Genomic DNA, 21,551 nt, shown 5'->3' on the forward strand with positions numbered 1-21,551 from the left:
TTGGGTTTTTAGACCCGCCCGCTTTATCATCATCATTTTGACCTTGAACTCGCATAGCTGTTGTAATGTGAAACGACCATGAGTCTTGTTTTATGACAGCCAAAGATGATTGGGATCTTTGTGCTTTGCAGAGACTGAATTTTCCAGCATAAGTTCCCCAACCATGGGATTTGTTTGCTTCAAAACGATATATATATCTAATGTACTGCAGCAGATCTCAAGCAACGGAACTCGGTTCTATTTTTCAATTAAAACGATCGTTTATATCATGAAACAGTAAAATAACAAAAATACCGAGGAAAATAAAAAACGGATAATCCCTTATCAAATAGCACAATCAAGAGCTCAAACACATCAAACGAATAGAAAACAACTGTCATATTCCTGACTTGGTACAGGTATTTCGTTATGTAGAAAATGGTGTATTAAACCTGGTTTCATAGCTAGCTAAACCTCTCACTTGTGTGGCAATGTCATAAAATTCCATTATATTGACAACAATGTGTGAACAAAACAAACAGACATAATAGGTAAAAATGTTAAAATAATTGAGGTACAGCAGTCAACGTTGTGTTATAATCTTAATCACTATGAAAACAAACAACTATGTCAACAAAGAAAAACAAAATGGCATATAGACACTCTATAGACGAAGCACATAAGCAAAAATGAAAGACAAGAAAACAAAAATTGACCATAGCAAAATAACACAAGGGTAGGATGTATAAATACCGAGCCACGCCAAAAGGACTTAACCATAAATGGACTGAACAGCAAAGGTTAATAATATACAAAAACAAATAAAAAGAACACTATAACTTGTTATTAAGATAATAAACTACGTCAGTACCAATAACATATACTTTCAGACCATCATGTATTATTTGTGAAGTTGATACGAAATATTTATCAACAAGGTCTTGGTATCTTCCGATGACAATTTTTTTTAGAAAAAGTACGAGACATTCTTTGACAAAACCCTGGTTCATCCATTTTCTGCTAAGACACTGGTGACGTTTTATAAAGTCTGAGTAGCAGCTGCAAGTTTCTATATATCGAATGAGTTGGGAAATGTATATCCTATATTCAGGTGAAGTTGGTAAATTGATGCTAAGTTTGGAGAAATTGATAATTTCAAAATCAAAATCGTCTCGTTTGTCATTGGTTCTGGTACTGAGATGACCACTTATGTCAAATTCGAGGTATAAGTCTGAAAATAAGGCGGAGGAAGCCGTGTCTGTTGTTTCTTTAACCTATCTCTGGAGGATATATTAGGTTTAGCTAGCTTTACAACCAGGTTTAATCCACCAGTTTTTACATAAGGAAATGCCTGTACCACATCAGGAATATGATAGTTGTTTTCCATTCATTTGATGTGTTTGAGCTTTTGATTTTGCCAATTGTTAAGGGATTTTCCGTTTTGAATTTTCCTTAGAGTCCGGTAGTTTGTTGTTTTACTTTTTAATGGAACCCAACTAGAAAGTTTGGATTGTTAATTGAAAGAACATCATCAATATACGGTATCTGAAAGATAATTTTTTTTTTTAACGATAACAAATATTTTTATTTAATCATTAACCATAAAATATAAATAGATAGATTATGACGATTTTTCTATGTCTATTTGACTTGATTTAAAAAAAAAGTAAATTATCGTTTTACCTATACATGAATGATTTTTTTTGTGGGACGAATTATCAAATGAAATGTTTTTTTTTCTGATGGCTCCTTTGTTTCACTTTTCAATGTTGACATTCTTTTCTAAATAGTAACTGAACACAGTTTCATCATACATAAGCCGGGGTCAAATTAAAGGTTGCATTAATATGGATTCAAATGAGTTGAATTATTGATTTGCAAGGCAATAAAACATTTACAATGTGGTTTTTTTTTAAACTTATTTTGACAAAATTGAATCAAACTGACTGCTAATAGAGAAATATTGTTTCGATATTCAGCGTTTATAAATATTTGAAGCAAACAAATTATTTATTTTTTTTTATTTTTTAGTCTAAGTCGGAGTTAATGCCCCTTCACATAACAATGTACAAAATGGGAAAAAGAGACGAAAATTTAAAAATTCCTTCTGTAAACTTTGTTTATTCCCGATTCTTATTTGCACGTCAAAGCTTTTATGCAGTAAATAAGAAATGTATCGTAAAACAAGCTGATATTCTAGTGAAAGTATATCTTACTTTTTAATAAGAAGTAGAACTAACAAGAATGTGTCTATAGTACACGGATGCCCTACTCGCACTATCATTTTCTATGTTCAGTGGACCGTGCAATTGGGGTCAAAACTCAAATTTGGCATTAAAATTAGAAAGATCATATCATAGAGAACATGTGTACTAAGTTTCAAGTTGATTGGACTTCAACTTCATCAAAAACTACCTTGACCAAAAACTTTAACCTGAAGCGGGACAGACGGACGGACGGACGGACGAACGAACGAACGGACGCACAGACCGAAAAACATTATGCCCCTAGGTGGGGCATAAAAATAACAATACAAGTGATTGATGGTTTTTGCTACAGAATTTAGGCGAAGATCACATAAAAAAAATCCTTTTAAAACTTTTCTCCTTGGTGTCTTTTCATATGAAAAGAAATTTTAAAATATGAGCCCTGTAAAACGTAAAAATAGTCGATAACTTTCATCAAGTTGTTAAATTCTTTAAATGATTATGATATTACATAAATGTTGTGGCTCCGAATGGCTTTTCTGGATTTATCTTAATCAGGAACGCTCAAATCCATATTGTTCTTTTTGAAATTGATCCCTATATTTCTATTGGAGATAGACCATGGATTTTTTTAACTGTGTAATGTCTCTAATTATTATGGACTGCTGGATTTACTAAGAATTGCTCATAGACGGAATCAAATCATGCAAACAAGTAAGGCATACAGTACTACTAAGTTAATTTTGATAACAATTATTTTACAGCAAATATACCTGAAAAATAGTTGAGATACAACGCTATAAAAATATTTTTCTCTGAACTAACCAGATGAATAAGCTAGTATAACCCAATGGGGGTGTGGAGATAGAACAGTGTTGTTTTGCAAAAACTCGTAGAGTGTAGACATCGCGTATTATAGTTGTATAGTGAGAAAAAACATTTCACTTGGATATAAAGTATATAGCTATCTCCATTTCTATCAAAAGTTGACATATAACTCTATAAGATTCACACGACGAAATGTCACAATTTGCCTAAATATTTTCGAAAAATGATTTAGTTTCTAAAGTCTGTTTATCCAATACACCACTATTGTCGCTTTGGGGGGAAAAACACAATAGCATTTTGCAATTTCAAATACAACCAATATCGCCCATTTAATATATGTTTATACATATGTCTTTAAAAAGGATAATATACGAAAGTAAAGTATAACTTTTACATTTTCTCCAGGAGTTGAATAAGAAATGACGTGAGGATATAATTTAACGTTAGGCAAATCGAGTTGTCGTTCTTTTGACAGATAATTGCTTGATTCACAACTAGACCTTTTCAACAACTCTCGACACCGACTATTGACACCTAAAGTTTACAGGAAAAATAGAGGGGTCGTATCAAAGATAAAAATCATTCAGGTATAACATACATGTAACATATACGTACACATTTGATTTGAACGGTATTATTTTGAAATAGGACGGATATTAAGCAAATATAGCAATTGCGGATTTTCTGTGTTTTTTTCCCTTTCTTTCATATAAAACTTCTAATATGTAAGCATTTATTTATAAACCCTTTCTCTTTCAATTCTATATTTGACTCTACATTTTATCATGCCCATAGTAACTAAGTTACGGAGAGGACATTGTAACGGGACTTTCTGTCTGTCCGTTACGCGTCCAAAACACACTTGTGGACATCGTAGAGGTTGTGTTTCTCAACAGATCTTCACTATACTCCTGTACATATTAAATATAATTGACTGTTATAAGTTGTCCCTTTGTTATTGATACATTTTCTCCGTTACCGGGCATAACATTTACGAGAAACACGTCTAGTGTCTTGTCAGAAGCTAGTACTACATAGCCTGTCGAAGCACTTGCGTTTAAGCGTCACGCCGTGTCAGTTTTTACTCATATAACTTTGGTTTTCTATGAGAAAATTTCCCTTTTCTCTTGTCCCAGGATTTGTTTTTGTTTCTTGATTTTCCCTTTTGTTGATCTACGCTTCGGTTTTCTACTCTTATCTTGTTTCACTATGCTTCCCAATTGTCTTTTTTATTTCACCTCTGACCAAACATAGGGGATCCAATTATATAAGTAAAACCCCCGCCGAATATGTTATGCGACGGTTCCAAGCCCGGAATATGTTGGTCAATGGTATATTCTTTTCTCGGAAGAATTTTTATTTCACAATATAATGCTGCGGCATTGGATTTGATCTCTTTTTTTGTCGGGGCCGATCAGATCTCGCTGCTTGGTAATGATTACCCAACAGTATTGAAGATCACGCGGTAACTCTAAATGTCTGTTTTAAGTGTTGCATTGTGAGGTTTTATGCTTTATTCGTGTCGTGTCCATAACCCGTGTCTGCCTTTTCCCATTATTGTCAAAGTCTGTTTTGTGCTTTTGGAATTGAAAACAAAATATAACCAAAATATGAAATAGGACATTCGCTTTATCTAAATGTTCTGTACAACTTGTCACTGAATACAAATTTAAATTGAGCATAGTATGAGTGAATCAAAAAAAAAACCTGCTAAGTATAATGTACATTACGAAGGAATCTTGAGTCCAAAAATAACGGACTTTGTATAGAAATGTGCCGCCCATGTCAATATACATAAAACAATTGTCTGTTTAAATATTTACACTACTTTTATTTTTTTTCATTTTCCTAGTTTAAAGTAGCTTTAATTGCATCTTCTAAAAATGTTGCATAGAATATTAAAGATCTCCCTTTTATTCATTCATGGGGTCTGGATGGGGTCCCTCAATTCTTACTTTTTAAGCCATTTTCTATTTTTATTTATTTTGCCCATTATTCTCTATTCTTTATAATTAAGCACCCCATTGTTCTCTATTCTTTATTTTTTTCGCCTATTTTTCTCTATTCTTTTATTTTGCCCCACGATTCTGTAGTATTGGTCCATTTATGTCTATTCTGTAAACCCCATCAAGACCCTCATTCATACTAAATTCAAAAATAAAATTAAAGAATTTAAATCAGTAAATGGTTTACAACCAAAAAAAAAAAAAAAAAGAAAAAATATCGTTGTGGTAAGTACATATAGGCAACAAATAAATCCTTTCAATTCAGTTACTGGTAACCATTATATACAACCATTACTACTTTGAGACGACCACTTACATCTTACCTGTCGTAGTCGTTGTCAACTCTAGGTGTAGACAATTGTTGAAAAGGTCTACTGTAACGTATAACATCACGAACATGATATATCAACAATTCTGTATTAAGTATGCGCCTTTAATGATAAATTCAAGATTTTATAATGTTTAATTAATTGTGTGAATTTTGGAGTACTTATATTGTAATTTTAATGTACGTTTTAATGTATACATTTTTTTGACGGAAAATGATTTGTTTTCATTAATTAGTTTATTTTATCTTTTTATGTGTAAAAGAGAAGCTATTCTAATAGCTCATCATTCATAATGATCTTTTACCTGCTATTTGCATGGTTAATTTGTTTCTTTTTGACGTTTCGATTTGAGAAAATGAAACATTACAAGGATAACAGTATGAAAGTGAAAGAATGAATTATGCTACTAAAAATACATTACAAATCTGGTATTTTAGAATTTTATGCAAACAATCCTTGATGTCCAACCTACACTACAACCGTTAAAAGCCAGACTACATTGGCAAAAGTTGGTGTTGAACTTGGATGAGTTATACCTCAACTTGAGAATATCCCAAATCAATTCGAAAACAAAACCTTTTGAGCAGACGCGGAAATTTAGACTCGATGGAACAAATCTTGCAACCTTTCTACTACAGTGAGATCATTAAGATATCATTGATAAAGCCGCTTATATTGACAAACATGAACTTTATACAAAATGGAAAGTTGTGATTTAAGACTTTTGTTGAACTGAATCATTTTGAACAGAGATGATCTTTTTCAAATATGATAAAATGCAAAACGGGAGAGTAAATGCAGTGATCACAAAGCAATATATAAACATATTGGTAATGAAACATTGAAACGTCAACAGATCTTTTATATATGCTAACACATTTAGGCATGGTTGTTGACACAGCTCTGGTAGCTTTTTTGAAGGTAGCTGTCATTAATTAGAATATTATGGCTAAAGTCCTTGTTTTTTTTTGGGCAGTGAAAGAAATAAAACAACTAACAAAATATATTGCTTGCTCACCATTAAAGTAATTCACAATGTATTAGTAAATAGAGATCGTCATATATGTTTTCCGTTTAATGTTTTCAACATAAATCCGGTTGTTGGTTTTTTTTTTTCCATTTAAACTGCTTTTACATTTGTTCATTTCCTGACTATTTATAGATTACATCTGTGATGACCTTTGAAATCTTCCTTAATTTAGACTCTGGTGGATAGTTGTTTCATTGGCAATCATACCAGATCTTCCCTATTTTTAATTTGTAAAACACAATTTCAATAGAAATCTGAAAAAACGATGATTTGGAATAAAAAGGCCTTTACAGTTATCGATTGGCGGTCAACGTGGTGACTGACAACGTCTGGATTATCATGCTTTCTCATCACTAGTTTGTTTATCATTATCGTTGATTTCAAATTGAATTCAAATTGTGACAACTTGAAGAATTAATTATAACAAGGAAACAGCCGGACAGCAAATCTCATAATTACGTCGATTTTATAATTCTGGTCACGTGATTTTTGACTCAAAAAATTAAAGAGTAATGTGTGCAGTCAAAGATAATGATAAATTCATATTACCCAAATTAATGCATTTGAGCGTTACGGATAAAAATCTACTTTGAAGTTGGCATGCATTTTGCAGAAATATTAAAATAAAATCTCGACTTTTATTCACACACGTTAATTACCTCCGGTTTTTGGTGGGGTTCGTGTTGCTCAGTCTTTCGTTATTTATGTTGTGTTTTGTATATTGTTGTTTGTCTTTTTGTCTTTTTCTTATTTTTCTGCCGTGGCGTTGTCAGTTTATTTTCGTCTTATGAGTTTGAAGGTCCCTTTGTTATCTTTCGCCTCTCTTTTAACATAGCTTAATTTTTCTGGAAAAATTGTGTGGAAACATTATTTTTTTCCTTGTTTGTGTTACCGTTGTAGTATTATTCTTTGTAAGCATTTTTGTCTTATGAGATTGATATCAATAGTAAACTCTCGTACACAATGGACTTGACTATTTCAACACCAAACATTCACTGAGAATGAACTTGAGTTGTTTCCTAATAGACATTTTCGAAAAGTCATCTACACGGACACTTATACCGACACCGATACCTACACTGACTAAAAAAATAGAGGGACCGTATCAAAATGTCAAAATACACTAAATGAATTTAATTTAACATTTATAACTATATTAACGAGGTAAATTATATTTAAGAATAAACGCATATATTTTTAATATGGCGACCCTGCAAATAGGATGGATATCCCATAGAAGAAAAAGACTCCCCTCGTAAAACTTTGTGTGACTCAGCAGAGGTAGAAAAAAAAATATAAATTCATTATTCGTTAGTTGGTTTTCTATAATTTTTAATTCAAAATCTGAGCTAGAAACAAAGTGCTTTCATCAGTTTTTGGAATTCTTTTAAGTGATGATTTGTGATATTCCAACTGTTTTCTTCTAATTGTCGAGTTATACTGATTGATCTTTTTCAAGCAGTAAATTACATTTCATGTAGTTTTTGGGGTAAAATAACTAAAATGGGTATTCATCTTATCAAAAATGAAAATCGGGTACACCTTTTTACGTTCAAGCGTGTTTGAGTTGACTGTTTTGTCCTGAATTCGTATAAAGCAAAAATATTGATACATCAGTCTCGCTTCAGATCCATTATTTTTTTTATATATTTAGGCACCATTTTGATATAATAACATTACACATTCACAGTACCAAAACAGGAAATATATGGGTCAAGTGAAATACCTTTCTAATGTGTCATAACAACAGAGTAGGTGTGTTTGAATAAAATAAGAAAAGCTTCGTGCTATTTCAAATGTTTAAACTGGAAGTATATTTCTTAGTTGTATTTTGTTTTACTTTCGTTCACTCATTTTTTAATGAAAATTTTAGGCATATTAATTATTTTATTTATGAAATGTATAAAAAAAAAAGTGGGACAAATGTTGTTCACTAACTCCTCCTTGGATTTATACAAAAAGTTCATGACTTTATAAGTGGATCTAAAAAAATGCATAACTGAAAAAAAAACATTTTTGTGTTTGTAATCTTGGTTAATTATTCTTCAACCTCTGCAAATGTTTAGTCTGCCCTTCCACATAATACTTTAATAGATTTTTTTTAATGTTTTTATCAACTTCCAAAATTCACCCCTGACAACTAACCAGACAATAGTTTTTAGCTGACAAAAGGCCTAAAAGTACATGAGATGCTTTATAGCTAGTAGATACATTGTTTTTTAAAACACAACTGTCACGTAAGGATCGTAATTATGCCAAGTGGATAAATTTATCGGTTTTCAAGAGCGAAGTTGACAACGCGGGTCATCCCTACAATAGCTTCCATTTTCACGATTGAAAAAATTAATCGGCGTTATTGAGAGATGATTTTGTTGTGCGAAGTAGAATCCTGACTTTCTGTGGAAAGTTCTACTAATTTACACAAAGCCTTCCCCCTTTTTTAAAAATTATAATATGAAGATCGGTCAATTCTCAGCTTCTAAGCAGAGCCAATAAATCAACAAATCATTGAATATATTTTTTTATGCAGTATTTAAAGTGTAAATTATATATATATTTTTTTATAAATGCCTGTGCTCATTGTACACCTTGAGATGACCCCACCTAAAAAGGTTACCTGTCGTCCTAGACATAGGTGTAAGCGTCAGTGTCGATAAGTTTTCGAAAATGTCTATTAAGAACAATTCGTGTCGTGATCCTAATTATTTAAAAGCTGGTTTTTCTTTGGATAACGGTTAAAAAACGGAAAAAAAATTCGCTCAATGAATGAAAAGATCACGCTTCACATACATTGTATATCATCATGATAATTTGTACCACTGTTTGCGAGGGGGAGGTTTTCACGCATTTAAAGTGTTCTCGAATTAAGCAAAAATATCCCCCTAGCAAAATTTTCAATGTTTACAGTTAATAAAAAATCACAAACGATACTAGACTTATAATTGTAAACGCCAGACTTGAGTTTCGTCTACATACATGTACGACTAATCAGTAACGCATAAATCGAAACATTTTGAAGGCCATATCAAATATGAAGTTGATCATAAAAAACACAATATCTATTTGCCCAAAATTTTTTCCAAGATCACCTCAAGTAGTTGGAGATTTATTAAGAAAAAAGCCAATACCTCCAATAATACCGGTAAACTGGAACCCTGTTGTGTTCACTTATCGCTACACTAACAACAGGTACGACCTAAATCCCGTGGTCAACTTTCTGACTACGTGATTTAATAATTTAGACGAGACTAGTGCATCATGGGATCTGTTTATTGATCTTTATTATGTATTATATTGATAGAAACTCAAATGCGAAATTAACACATATATATCCCTACTGAGTTCTTAAGGAAATGAAAGATACCGGCTCAGTTTGTCAAGGATATGATAATTTATCTGCGCTGCCACCATGGGGGTTAATTAACAGATTCTTATTTATTTTGCGGCATCTCGGTATTAACATTTGAGGTCAAGTTGTCAAAAGTTCCTGTCAATATAATTGGTCAATTTCGTAGCGAATCGTTAAATTTGTAAGACTCGTCCAATTGATGCCGAGGTGACAATGGCTCCAACCCGTTCCTTCGGTGGGAAGCTTTAGATGGAATGGCAGACCAGTTTATAATACCGGGCGGGCTCGAATGGACATATTGGATCAATCAATGGAAGACTAAATACATCTTTTTGTTGACATTGACACATTGCATGCATAGCAGCAGACGCTAACATAACATTGTCGAAGCTTCCGATATGCTCCTTTTGGAGTTCATGCGATTCCTTCATTTTTTTTAACCTTGATTTGTATTATTATTTTATCTATTTTTGAGACTGGAACATCGATGAACTAATATTGTCACGAATTGAGTAGGAGGATAGTTGAACGATCGACCGATCTGAAAGAGCGAACGAAGAACTCATAAAATGACCATTTCAATTGATCAATTTTATTAAGTTTTAAATTATCTTGTTTTAATCTTTTTAAAATTATGAGTAAACATCAAAAATTTTTCAAGAAAGGAAGCTGATTATTGAAAATATGATTTCATTACATAATTATATAAGTCATACATCATTTTAGAGTGCTTGTCATCCCAATGTAGGTGTAAAACGTGGTTGGCATGTCTTTTGGTAGACCCTAGTTGTAAGGCTTAGTTGACATCCATTTTGATAGATCATTAGAGTTGTGATCAGATTGAACGACAAATATAAGCTCTGAATCTAAAGATAAACCCCAAATTGGGATATACATTTGTAAATAACCTGAAGGAGTTAATTTGTGTATTTTTACATAAAGGATTGCTACACTCACTTAAGAAACTCTTCAAGATAGAAATAAGGAGATGTGATATGCCTGCTAATGAGACAACCATCTTCCAAGGTCCAAAAGCAATTTTACAACTGCAGCAGTAGGCACCCTTTTAACACCAGTTTAAAGTGTTTATTTAAATTATAATTTTTGACAGTAGGTGTGAAGAGCCTAGAAGTGTCAAGGGAAGGGATTTTAATTTCTTACATACATGTCATTAGTTCTAAGAATCCATACATGAATCATTTGAAAAAGGATAATAAAAAAGTATTTTGAAAAGACAAATCGTTTGAGATTCCTGAATTTTATTTAAAGTTTTTTTTCAAATCGTCAGTAATTTATGGCATTTAAGGCAAATTTGGTCTATTTAACAGATGTTTATTCTTTCAATTTACGCTTTACTTAAAAGCAGTCGGTCAAATGTAAATACTTATTGATGTGCCGGATGGAATGCTTTTGGATTAATCATCCAAAGAAAAGACGTATTTGGTTGATACTATTATGATCATGCCATACTGAGGTCATGAAATTTAAACATTGAGTATTTTCATAATTTACGTTCGTGTTGCTAAGTCTACGCTTATTTTTTTATGCATATTGCCTATCTAGACCATATGTCGTCAAGGTTAAATAAAGAACAGTTTGTCATAGACTTTTGTTGTTCCTTTCGTTGTTTTCTGTCTTTTACCATGGTTTTGTCGTCGATTTGTTATTGTCCCTCTGGTATATTCCTCCTCTTTTAAAAACAAATTGACGGTTTAACCGTTTAGACATGAAAATGTACAGTATTTTGCTACGAAACAACATTTGAAATTAATTAAAATGTCAACAATGCATCATGCTGCTCTAATTTAAAGAAATCCATAAAAAACAAACAATTTAACATTACAATTCAATTTTCAAATAGATGAAGCATTGAAATATTGTTGTTTGTTTTTTGGTCACATTTCATTAAACATGCATGGCATCGTAAGTTTTTCCAATGATGAGTGTAAATATTCATTTTGTATCGTTCGCTTCTCTTTCACAGCTGTTGGTTTAATACTGCCGCTAAAGAACAAAATTCAGATATACACTCCTAATAGGTTTCATGATTTCTAAAATGAAAACTTATATTAATGAAGTAAAACCGACAGAATTTGTGAAAGGTTATAAATGGTATAAAGTCGTTCGGCCACTAGAAAAAATAACATTTTGTACTGAATAAGTAAGTATATTACGCCCTTGCTGTAAAAGATGGAAATATCAATAATTCAGTTTAGTTAAAGTCGACCATGTTTTTGTTACATTCCTTTTTTTTTTATTCTGAGTGGATAGATCCTACTTTAATTTGTAGGTGTAATGAGTGGTTGGAATCCCTTTGAGTAGATTGAAGGTGTTATGATAAGTTAAACGACAAATACAGTTTCCCATTTATAGATCAACTTCATGTGGAGACATCAATCTATGAATAACCCCGAATGAGTAAATGCAGTAAGCGTAAGTGAGAAAACTCACCAAAACCCCTTCATAACAACAGAAAGATCCATCGTTAATAACACTAGTATAAACAGTTTGTTTAACTGCTAAATTTTCACAAGAGATGTTATTTGTTTTCACCTAGAGGTGTCAAAGGAAGGATTTTCTCACATATATGTCTAGGAAACCACTTACCATAAACGAGGATATTTTTGCGAGTTGTTATATTCGCGATTTCAATGTTTAAACTTTTCGTGCGGAGGTTAAGTTCTCGTATGAGTGAGCCTTTCACATTGATATTGTTGTACAAACCTTTTGTACGAATGGTTTTTTCGCGATTTTTACATGATTGCGAAATTAGCTAAAATAACCCAACCCGCGCGCGAAAGTTTCCACGTTTACAACTTATGGCTTCTCGAGATTGCGACGGTATATGATGACCAACACTTTAAGAATGACTGGCAATATCAACTTATAGAAAATGAACTTCTTTATAAAAAAAGCGTTTTACATTTCTGAATCTGGATAAAAAAAATGAAATATCCATCTTGAGACAACAATCTGTAAATAACCCCAAAGAAGTTATTCAAAAGCTCAAATGACAATGCCACCGGAACACAAGGATTTTTAAATGTCCTTAGCAACCAATATGTTTTAAAACAATATGCAGTGTAATTATTTGATTTTATGTTGTCTCTCATATAATATGAGTAAAAACCCACTATCAATATCCATTTAAAATGAGTCGCTGTTTGCTTTATTGAATTGTCAATAGTTGCTTCATTTTCTCAATTTTTCAGTTTTAAAAAAAGGGGGAGACATTTGATTGGAAATATTTTTGTTAATATTCAAATGCAAAGCAAAAGATTTTATCTGGTTATAAGTTAGACTTAAATGATTGTGAAAAAAACAAAACAAAAGAAATAAAAATGTTCATATGAAAATTGAAAAATTAAGGTGGCGCCCCCTTTCGCCAAGATATATAAATCAGACCGATAGTTTATATGTTTTTACAATAGATGTGGTATGGTTAACCTACAAACAAGATTTCATGAAGATTGTCAAATGTTGCTTCCGGACTGTTTAGCAAGGTTTTCTCATGGACAGGGTCTTAAATAAGAAAACTCATCAAAAACCACCCACAAAATCGGCACAGTGCGTATCACTAAAACACAAGTGTAAATACTATTAGTTATCTTGGTGTGATCAGGGGTGTACAGAATTTTACACCTTTGTTGAAAAATCATACATCCTGAGGCGCAACCAAGATAACGAATTTATTTCTTATGAACAATTCCTTTACTCATTTTTAAACCAGGATGTAAAATTGAAAAAATGGTAATGAAAAATTTCCAGTGTAACATTTTTCCAACGTCGATGTTGCTGTGCATTGTCAAATACCTTTTTTCTTTTTTTTGGGAAATTCAAAAAAATTTTGTGTTCTTTTGAATTTTTGGGGAAAACAAATTTATAAATATTTTTTTTATTTTTTTTTCATTTTTGTCCTCAAATTAATTTATTTTCTATTTTTTATTTTTTTTTTTTTTACATTTAATTATTTTTTTCTTTATTTTTGCAAAAAATTTTTTTTTTATTTTTTGGCAAAATTTATTTTTCCCGGGGTGAACAAGGGTGGGGTGTTATTTACACCGGGGGTAATTAACCAATCAGATTGCAGTATTTTTGCTGCATAAGAAATAATATTTTTTTACACACGAGGTGAAATTTACTTATAAGGGAGTCAACCAGGAAGCGAGAGCGATGGTTCTCAAAGATTACATTTGAGCCTTTAATTGGTTCTTATAATTATCAGTTAAGTTACAAATATTGAGACGCGGAAAATCGAATAATTGTGAAGGAAAAACAAATGAAAATTATTAAAAAAAAAACTCATTGACTACAACTTTTACAAGTAGTTTTTTTATTCGAAGAAACAAGTATAATGATAATGCTCTTAACTTGATTGAAACCTGCAGCATATTATTATATACTATGGTAATAAGTTATTTTGAAAGAGTGATAACTGGTGTGCAAGCTCGGTCAGCTCATTTACAAACTGAATAAAGTCCAATATTAATGGAATGAATGTCAAGTTTGTGAGTGATTGGACGAGTTTACATATCAATAAAAATAGCGCTAAAAGTTATAATTCCAATAGAATGCACAAACAGTAATGTCTAGACTTCAATAACACTTAAAGAACTAGTTTTCCTGTTTTGGAATTCATTCTTGCGAGTTTTATACCAGTATATATTTTTTTTGCCATGAGCCTCAACAATGAACAGGACTTAACATACAACATTGACATTAGATACACTAGACGTGTTAGGAAAGGGATATAAATACTGCGCTGATGTTATTGTCAAAATCGTATTGACTTTCCTAACACGTCTAATAAGATTAGTAGAATCTGCATTAGTTTAATTCATTCAGGACTTTAAATTAATCAGTTTTTTACTATACATATATGGTATAAGAATAGCCATTCTGTCGGGATTTTAACATCAATGAAACGGTTCAGAAACTAAACTTCTACATAAATTTCGTTGCGCAATCTCATCCGGTAAATGTAAGGGACGTCAAGTCTAATCAAACCGACAGAAACAGCGACATTTCCATAACTCAAAATCGCTTGTGAATTCCTCAATTGATGTTCTATGGCACTGTTCAGATATATTAGATAAAATCAAAATTGAATTATTTACGCGAAAATTATTTGTTTTTCAAGCAAAACTATCATCAAATTGGTTCAGTGACGATACTAGGCCTAGCTTGATAACACTGTCACTGTTTCAGGATTTAGTAATATTTTCCTCTAATTGTGTATGCGATTTAAAGATATGATGTTCAAAGAGAAGGTCGTATTTAAACGCTTTGTATGAATCTACATAATTATTTCATGTAAATTTTTAATTCTCAATGTCCTTTTTAGAATGATTGGAACAATGTTTGTCTTAAACATCGGTAACTAAAAATGACAAAATATGTTATCAAATTTATCATGTGTAGGCTAATTATAAGGATTTGATCTTAAAGACAAAGAATCAAACGATGAAATAAAAAAAGAAACTATAAAATAGATTTTATTTTATGGAAAATTTTAAAGACCAACTACCATACAGAATTGGTTCACAAATATACGCAGTGTAATAGGGATAGGTATGGATAGAAAGGGGTGGTTGAAAAGCGGGCAGTTGACACACCAGGCGTCTTATCAATCAAATTTGGTATAGGTGTAAGCATCTATGCTGCCATTTTTTTGTAATTAAAACTTGAATACCTTTAACATAATTTCATCTTATTCGGATATAACCTTGACATTTTATTGAAACAGCTGAGTGACACATTTTATTTTGTGAAAATATAGTGTAAATAAAGAAATTAAAAAACTATTTACAGGACGGGTTTTTTACTTAATAAGTTATAAAGAATTTATACAAAAGTGTCACAAGAAAAGCCATTAATCATGTTTAGATAAACTGATAACTTGTAAGTCTTATGATATTCAGCTTTCGGTTTCCATGTAAATAAATATATTATATTTAATATGAATATGATCACATGTTTTTTGTCAATTTTTTATTTTCAATAATGTTGTGTCCATGTTAACAAACGAACTAGGTCATCTACCACAATTCTTTAAGAAAATCATGAATTTATCATCTAACACAAGATAAATAGCAATTGCTCTTTTTAGTGATTTTCAAAATTTTACATTGATTTTTTGTCAGTTTTTTTTGTTTTTTTTTTTTATGAACGGCGGTGGTAAAGTTTAATAGGGTAATCAGCAATTATAATGTGTAAATAGATTCAGAATCATAAATGTTTCATAACTACAGTTTCGTTGCAATAGTGGATTTTTGCGATATTGACGGTTTATATGAAAACGTGACAGTTTTCTAAGCATCTGCCCAGTCTTTCTCACAGGCGTATTATGTAAATGAAAAGATTTTCAGAAATGTGAATATTTTACCTCTTATTCTACCCCCAGGTGACAAGACACATATTAAAATATTTGGATGAAGAAAACTTTAATTTGGTTGTTTAACAAAACGTTTTAATGTACTAGTAATCACGTGATCGGTGTGTGTGTAAAATGATTCGGATCCGTAAAAACTAACTCTTTCAAAAGCACCGAAAAGATCCCTAATAAGCTTGTGTTCCACACATATGAGGATTCACAATTGTGGAATATGCTCATCATACTCATTATACTTGATTACCATGGAGATGTAACATTATTATCAAAATTCAACTGATAAATGAGTGTATATGTTATAGAAGACTATTTCGAAGTTTTATCCTCAACTAATTTTGTCCAAAAGAATACAGTTCTTGGTTTTATTTGTATTTCAAGTATGTCAAGAGAAAACATTCCAAGTTTGGAATACGTTTTTTTTTCAAATGTTCTAAGGTACCATTCTTTTTTATGTTTTTTTTTTCTTTAATTTTTAGAAACATGAGGCTTACCTTTTAATTAGTTTCCAATTTTCGCAATACTTTGAGAATATATTTAACTGGTTTTACAGGTCAAAATGGTTTTCAACCATAATAAGAGTATCGTCTGCTTCAATGGCAAATAATTGAATATAAATTTCCAACTTTTCTCCAAATTCTGCACTTATTCAATTCAAGCTGTTTACATTACAGCTTTTTATAAAAATATCAAGATCATTTATGTAAATCGCAAAAAGGAAAGATGATAGATTTTCTCCTTGTCCTACTCCATTTTAACATGGACAATATTCTGATACTTAATTTTTGTTGTTATTTACAATTCGTTATTTGTATCTTTGTATAAAGTATATTGACTATTACCTTGTACATTGTTCCCACTAGTATTATTTTACTAAAAGCTTGTACAAGCACCGTCTAGCTAGACAGTGTCAAAGCCTTTTCTCGAAGTCTAGAAAAGTAATTTAAGGTGTTATGGGACAATAAACAAAGAATGATAGAATTTTTTTCATACTTTTTCAAAATGTAGTATAATATTGTGATAGGTTAAAAAATTTAACAAATGTGCTAGGTCACCGAGCTTGTTTTCAAACTACAGATGATGAAAATATGAAACATTTTGTATGGATCATACAGAGAAAAAGCATCATTATGTGAATAGAAGAAAAACTGAATAATAGAATTTTGAAATAAAATGTGAGATAGCTCTTGTGATATGCTTTCAGAGTATCACTGTACGTTTTTTCCTGCTATGACATAAAATCAAAAAAATCCTGAAGATTTCTCGTATTAAGATACGTAAAATGTAAAAAAAATCAAATTCAGGCAAAACTATTCTATTTTTGAAAAAAAATGATTCATTATAACTTAAAATTACATACATTTGTTCATTTAAATGAAAATACTTATTATTAGATTACACATCTGCATTGAAATTTTCTGGCTTAATTTAAAATCTTGACTAGACAAATTGCGATTTTACAATCCAAGATGTATGAAGACACAAATTGTAAGTAACACCTTGATGTGGAATACTACTAGTGAATCCTCTTTCATCTTTTATTGGATACATTTTATGTTAGGTGTAGCACGGCTTTCAATTTACAAAACTACACAAGTAAAAGTATTTGAAAATAAACATATTGATTGCACAAGACTTTTTAAATATACACTTCAAAAGTACACGGAATATGAGCATTTTTTTTTTAATACAATGAAAATCAGCTTAGATCTGTTTGAGAAATACTTTTTATATAAAAACCCTGTTTTACAATATAATGGTTAACAAATTAAAATATTATTTTGAGAAACTTTAACAATATGCTGATGAACATTTTATTGTTATGATAATAAGGGTAACTCTTAATTCTCAGTTTTGGTGTGTGTAAAGAATGCATGTTATATTAGAACTAATTACGACATCAATTTACTGAAACTGTATTTTACTATTTTATCCACAAAAAATTGATATGAACAATCATGTTTATCATGTTAAGTGAATATGGGTTTTATCCTATTCATTTTTTGTCAATACATATTTGTAAATAAAATTTTATCAAATGAAAAAAAAACTACTTGTGAATCCTCATTGGTTTTCACTAAGAAAATCATCTGAGGTCTGGTCAGTCTATCACCGAGGACTTCAGTGAATAATAGTCTTATTATATATAAACTATTAAGAATAGTTATTCTACTATAATTTTTGGGATCTTGAAAAAAATAATTCTTCTACCTTTGTTTTGAGCCTTTTTATTTTGAAGTCTTTTCAATGCAACCTAAAATTCTGTCTTTTTCTACTTTCCTATATACAGTTTCATTGATATCGGCCAAATTCATCTGATCAATGGGGAGTGAGTGTTCATATCACGTGGTTCATATCCTTCATCTTCGTTATCTGTAGCCGTGTTCACACTATGAAAAAAGTTTAGGCATTGGAATTGAAGGCTGTTTGTCTCCTTTCCCGTGTTTAAATAATTTCCAATACTCCATTGAATGTTTGAATGTTTGGATTCTTTTGTTCTTTTTCTTCTTCTCCAGACATTTTCAAGTGTCAATAAGGTCGGTTACATGTTGTCATTTTAAAGTAAAATGCCGACTTTACGGTCAGATTATTCAATTGACTGATTGATTGATTGAAAGACAGATTGAATGATTGATTGGTTGGTTGATTGATTAAATAACTGATTATTTGATTGATTAATTGATTATTTGAATAAATATTTGAATGAACATTCAGTTGATCTCTATTTGAGAAGAAAAGTTTTGCACGCGCGCTGTTTTTTGTTAATTTCATTTAAGTTAACTAAGATAGTACGTCTTTTAAACAAGTTAATAATATGTTTTATGAAAAACTCCGAGTATACACAGTATTCCAAATATTTTTCCGGACAATCGTATGTGACAATTAAAAGATAACTCGTAGTTTAAAATAAAATGTATCCATCTCATCAGAACCGGTACAAATATACACAAGTATTTTTTTATTTTGCACATTAACTCAATATTCCAAATACTTTCTGTGGGTTCTTGATAAAGAGGGTCTGGATGGGGTTTACGGAATAGAGAATAAAGGACAAAAGCGCAGAAAAAGAGTAAACAATTAAAGACTGGAGAAAAAAGGCCGAAAAGAAAGTAAAGAATGGAGAATGATGGGGTGCTAAAAAAAATAAAGAAAAGAGAACAATGGTCAGAATAAATAAATAAAAATGAAACATGATAATTTTTTTTTTAATTTAATAAATGAAGGACCCGAACACCCGCCCCCCATCCAGACCCTCATAAATTATCTATAAATTGCAATGTCCTTTCAACAAAAGATAAATACTTATTAAGTTATTTCGTGTCAGTACTGCAAGTTGACCTACAGGGAAGTATTATCTCGTCAGTTAGGTGTTAGCATATAGAAGATTAAGTTTACAGGGTAAATTTACAACTATTCAACTTAAATAAGATAGAGGATAATATGTCATTCCTCTCGGGTACATAATTCTGGTACATACTATTTATTATTGTATATGATATCGAATATACAAAACTGACACTATACGTAAATGGTGAATCTAATAATGTAATACCTATGACATACAATTAGTTTCTATGTCCTGATTCAATTATTTGTCTCGTAAATAAAAACAACACAAATTTAGAATTGGCGAATTTGTCATGACTTTAATTTTACAACAACATCATAACAACAATCAGATTTTCAAGAGGCCAAAGAATAAATCATTCAATGACACTATAATTATGTTTTTCATTGATTCAGTAAAGGGCAACCAGCACTGAAGAGGTGGTAACTGGGATTCCCGTACCTAAATAAGATAAATTCCGCCATACACATTGATTGTTCATATATGTTAGATCACAGCACCATCCATTAAATGTCATAATCAAAATATAATTCTTCAAAGCCATGACGATTTGGTAAAGACTGCATACAAAATTCTGTAATTATAAAAAATATCAGCAGCAAACAAATAATTTTTGGGGTAGGGTGTGTAGGGTTAAATTGCTCTTGCACTCCGTCTAAAGTTTGTTAAACAATAAAACAACATGTCCGAAACAACTGGTTTTATTATTGTTTAAATTCCTGCCTTTTTTATTCGAGCGTCACTGATGAGTCTTTTGTAGACGAAATGCACGTCTGGCGTACTAAAATTCAATCCTGGTATCTATGATGAGTTTATTTATCATCAATTGTTTCTGTTTCATAAAATTCAGCTTGGATAATTTTCATTCGATAATTCCTCGATTTTAAGAAAGTTCTTTTAAGTTTTATTCGTCTGTTAGTTATTTAAGAACTTACAATTATACATATATTTTTTAATATTAAGCATTAAATTAATTATCCTAAAAAGAGGCGAAAGATACCAAAGGGATATTCAAACTCATAACTCGAAAACAAACTGACAACGCCATGGTAAAAAAAAAAGAAAAACGATAAAAAGACAAACAACAGTATACAATACACAACATAGAAAACTAAAACCTGAGCAACACAAATCCCACCAAAAAATCCACGGATGATTGCAGGCGCTCCGGAAGGGGCAAGCAGATCTTGCTCCGAAGGTGTTTTGTGTGCATTTATTTTACTTCCATAAACATTAATCTTCGACAATGATGTCATATATTTGAATTATTAATCGTATTAAATTGTCCAAGTAAAATAGTCATCATAATATTATTTTCTAACTAACCTTATGATATCTGGCATTCGGTTATTACATTTTAAGGATCGGATGCGTTGCGGCATGTTATTTTATATAAAAAAAAACTTTGATATAAACTGAAATTAAAAAAGGGAAAAAAGGACAACAAAAGGAATCACAGCCAACAAATGTTGTCCTTTTTTCCTTTTTGTTTTTGATTTTGACTGAAATAGAATTTTCATTTACATTCGAAAAACAGAACCATCAAACACTTTTGGCCAAAAAGGGTCAAAGAGACCGTTTACTAAAACAGAAACAAATCATTTTTTCGTCGTATTCTTTAAAGCCGACCAGTCTTTGCTCTTACTCTTTAATGCCGCGTGCTTAGCGGAGAAGCAGCAAATACTAATTTCGAAGTCTTTGGATGGTCCCACCGGGGTTGGAACCCACGACCTCCCGCACTCGAGGCGAACACGCTACCACCCAGGCGGTTAAAGACAGATTGAAAAGGAAACCGTATACCTCAATTTTTCATTATTTTTAGGCTATACAAATATAAATTATAGAAACAAAGAAATTATAACCCCTGACTACTAAGTTACTCTGATCGCAACTTGAATAATGTTTTCTACAGAACATTATTTTTTTTCTTTGAAGCAGTATTTGAAAAAATCTCATAAAAATGGCGTATGAAATAGAGACAGTTCTAAAAAAAAAATCCCTTTTAAGCTGTCTTTCAGTGCAATCTGCATGAACAACTGTAACTCTTGTATTACCAACTATATTCATTCTTTGGATTTATTCTTTA

Source organism: Mytilus californianus, unplaced genomic scaffold (genome assembly GCF_021869535.1).
Source record: "Mytilus californianus isolate M0D057914Y unplaced genomic scaffold, xbMytCali1.0.p SCAF_2, whole genome shotgun sequence".
Lineage (NCBI taxonomy): Eukaryota > Metazoa > Mollusca > Bivalvia > Mytilida > Mytilidae > Mytilus > Mytilus californianus.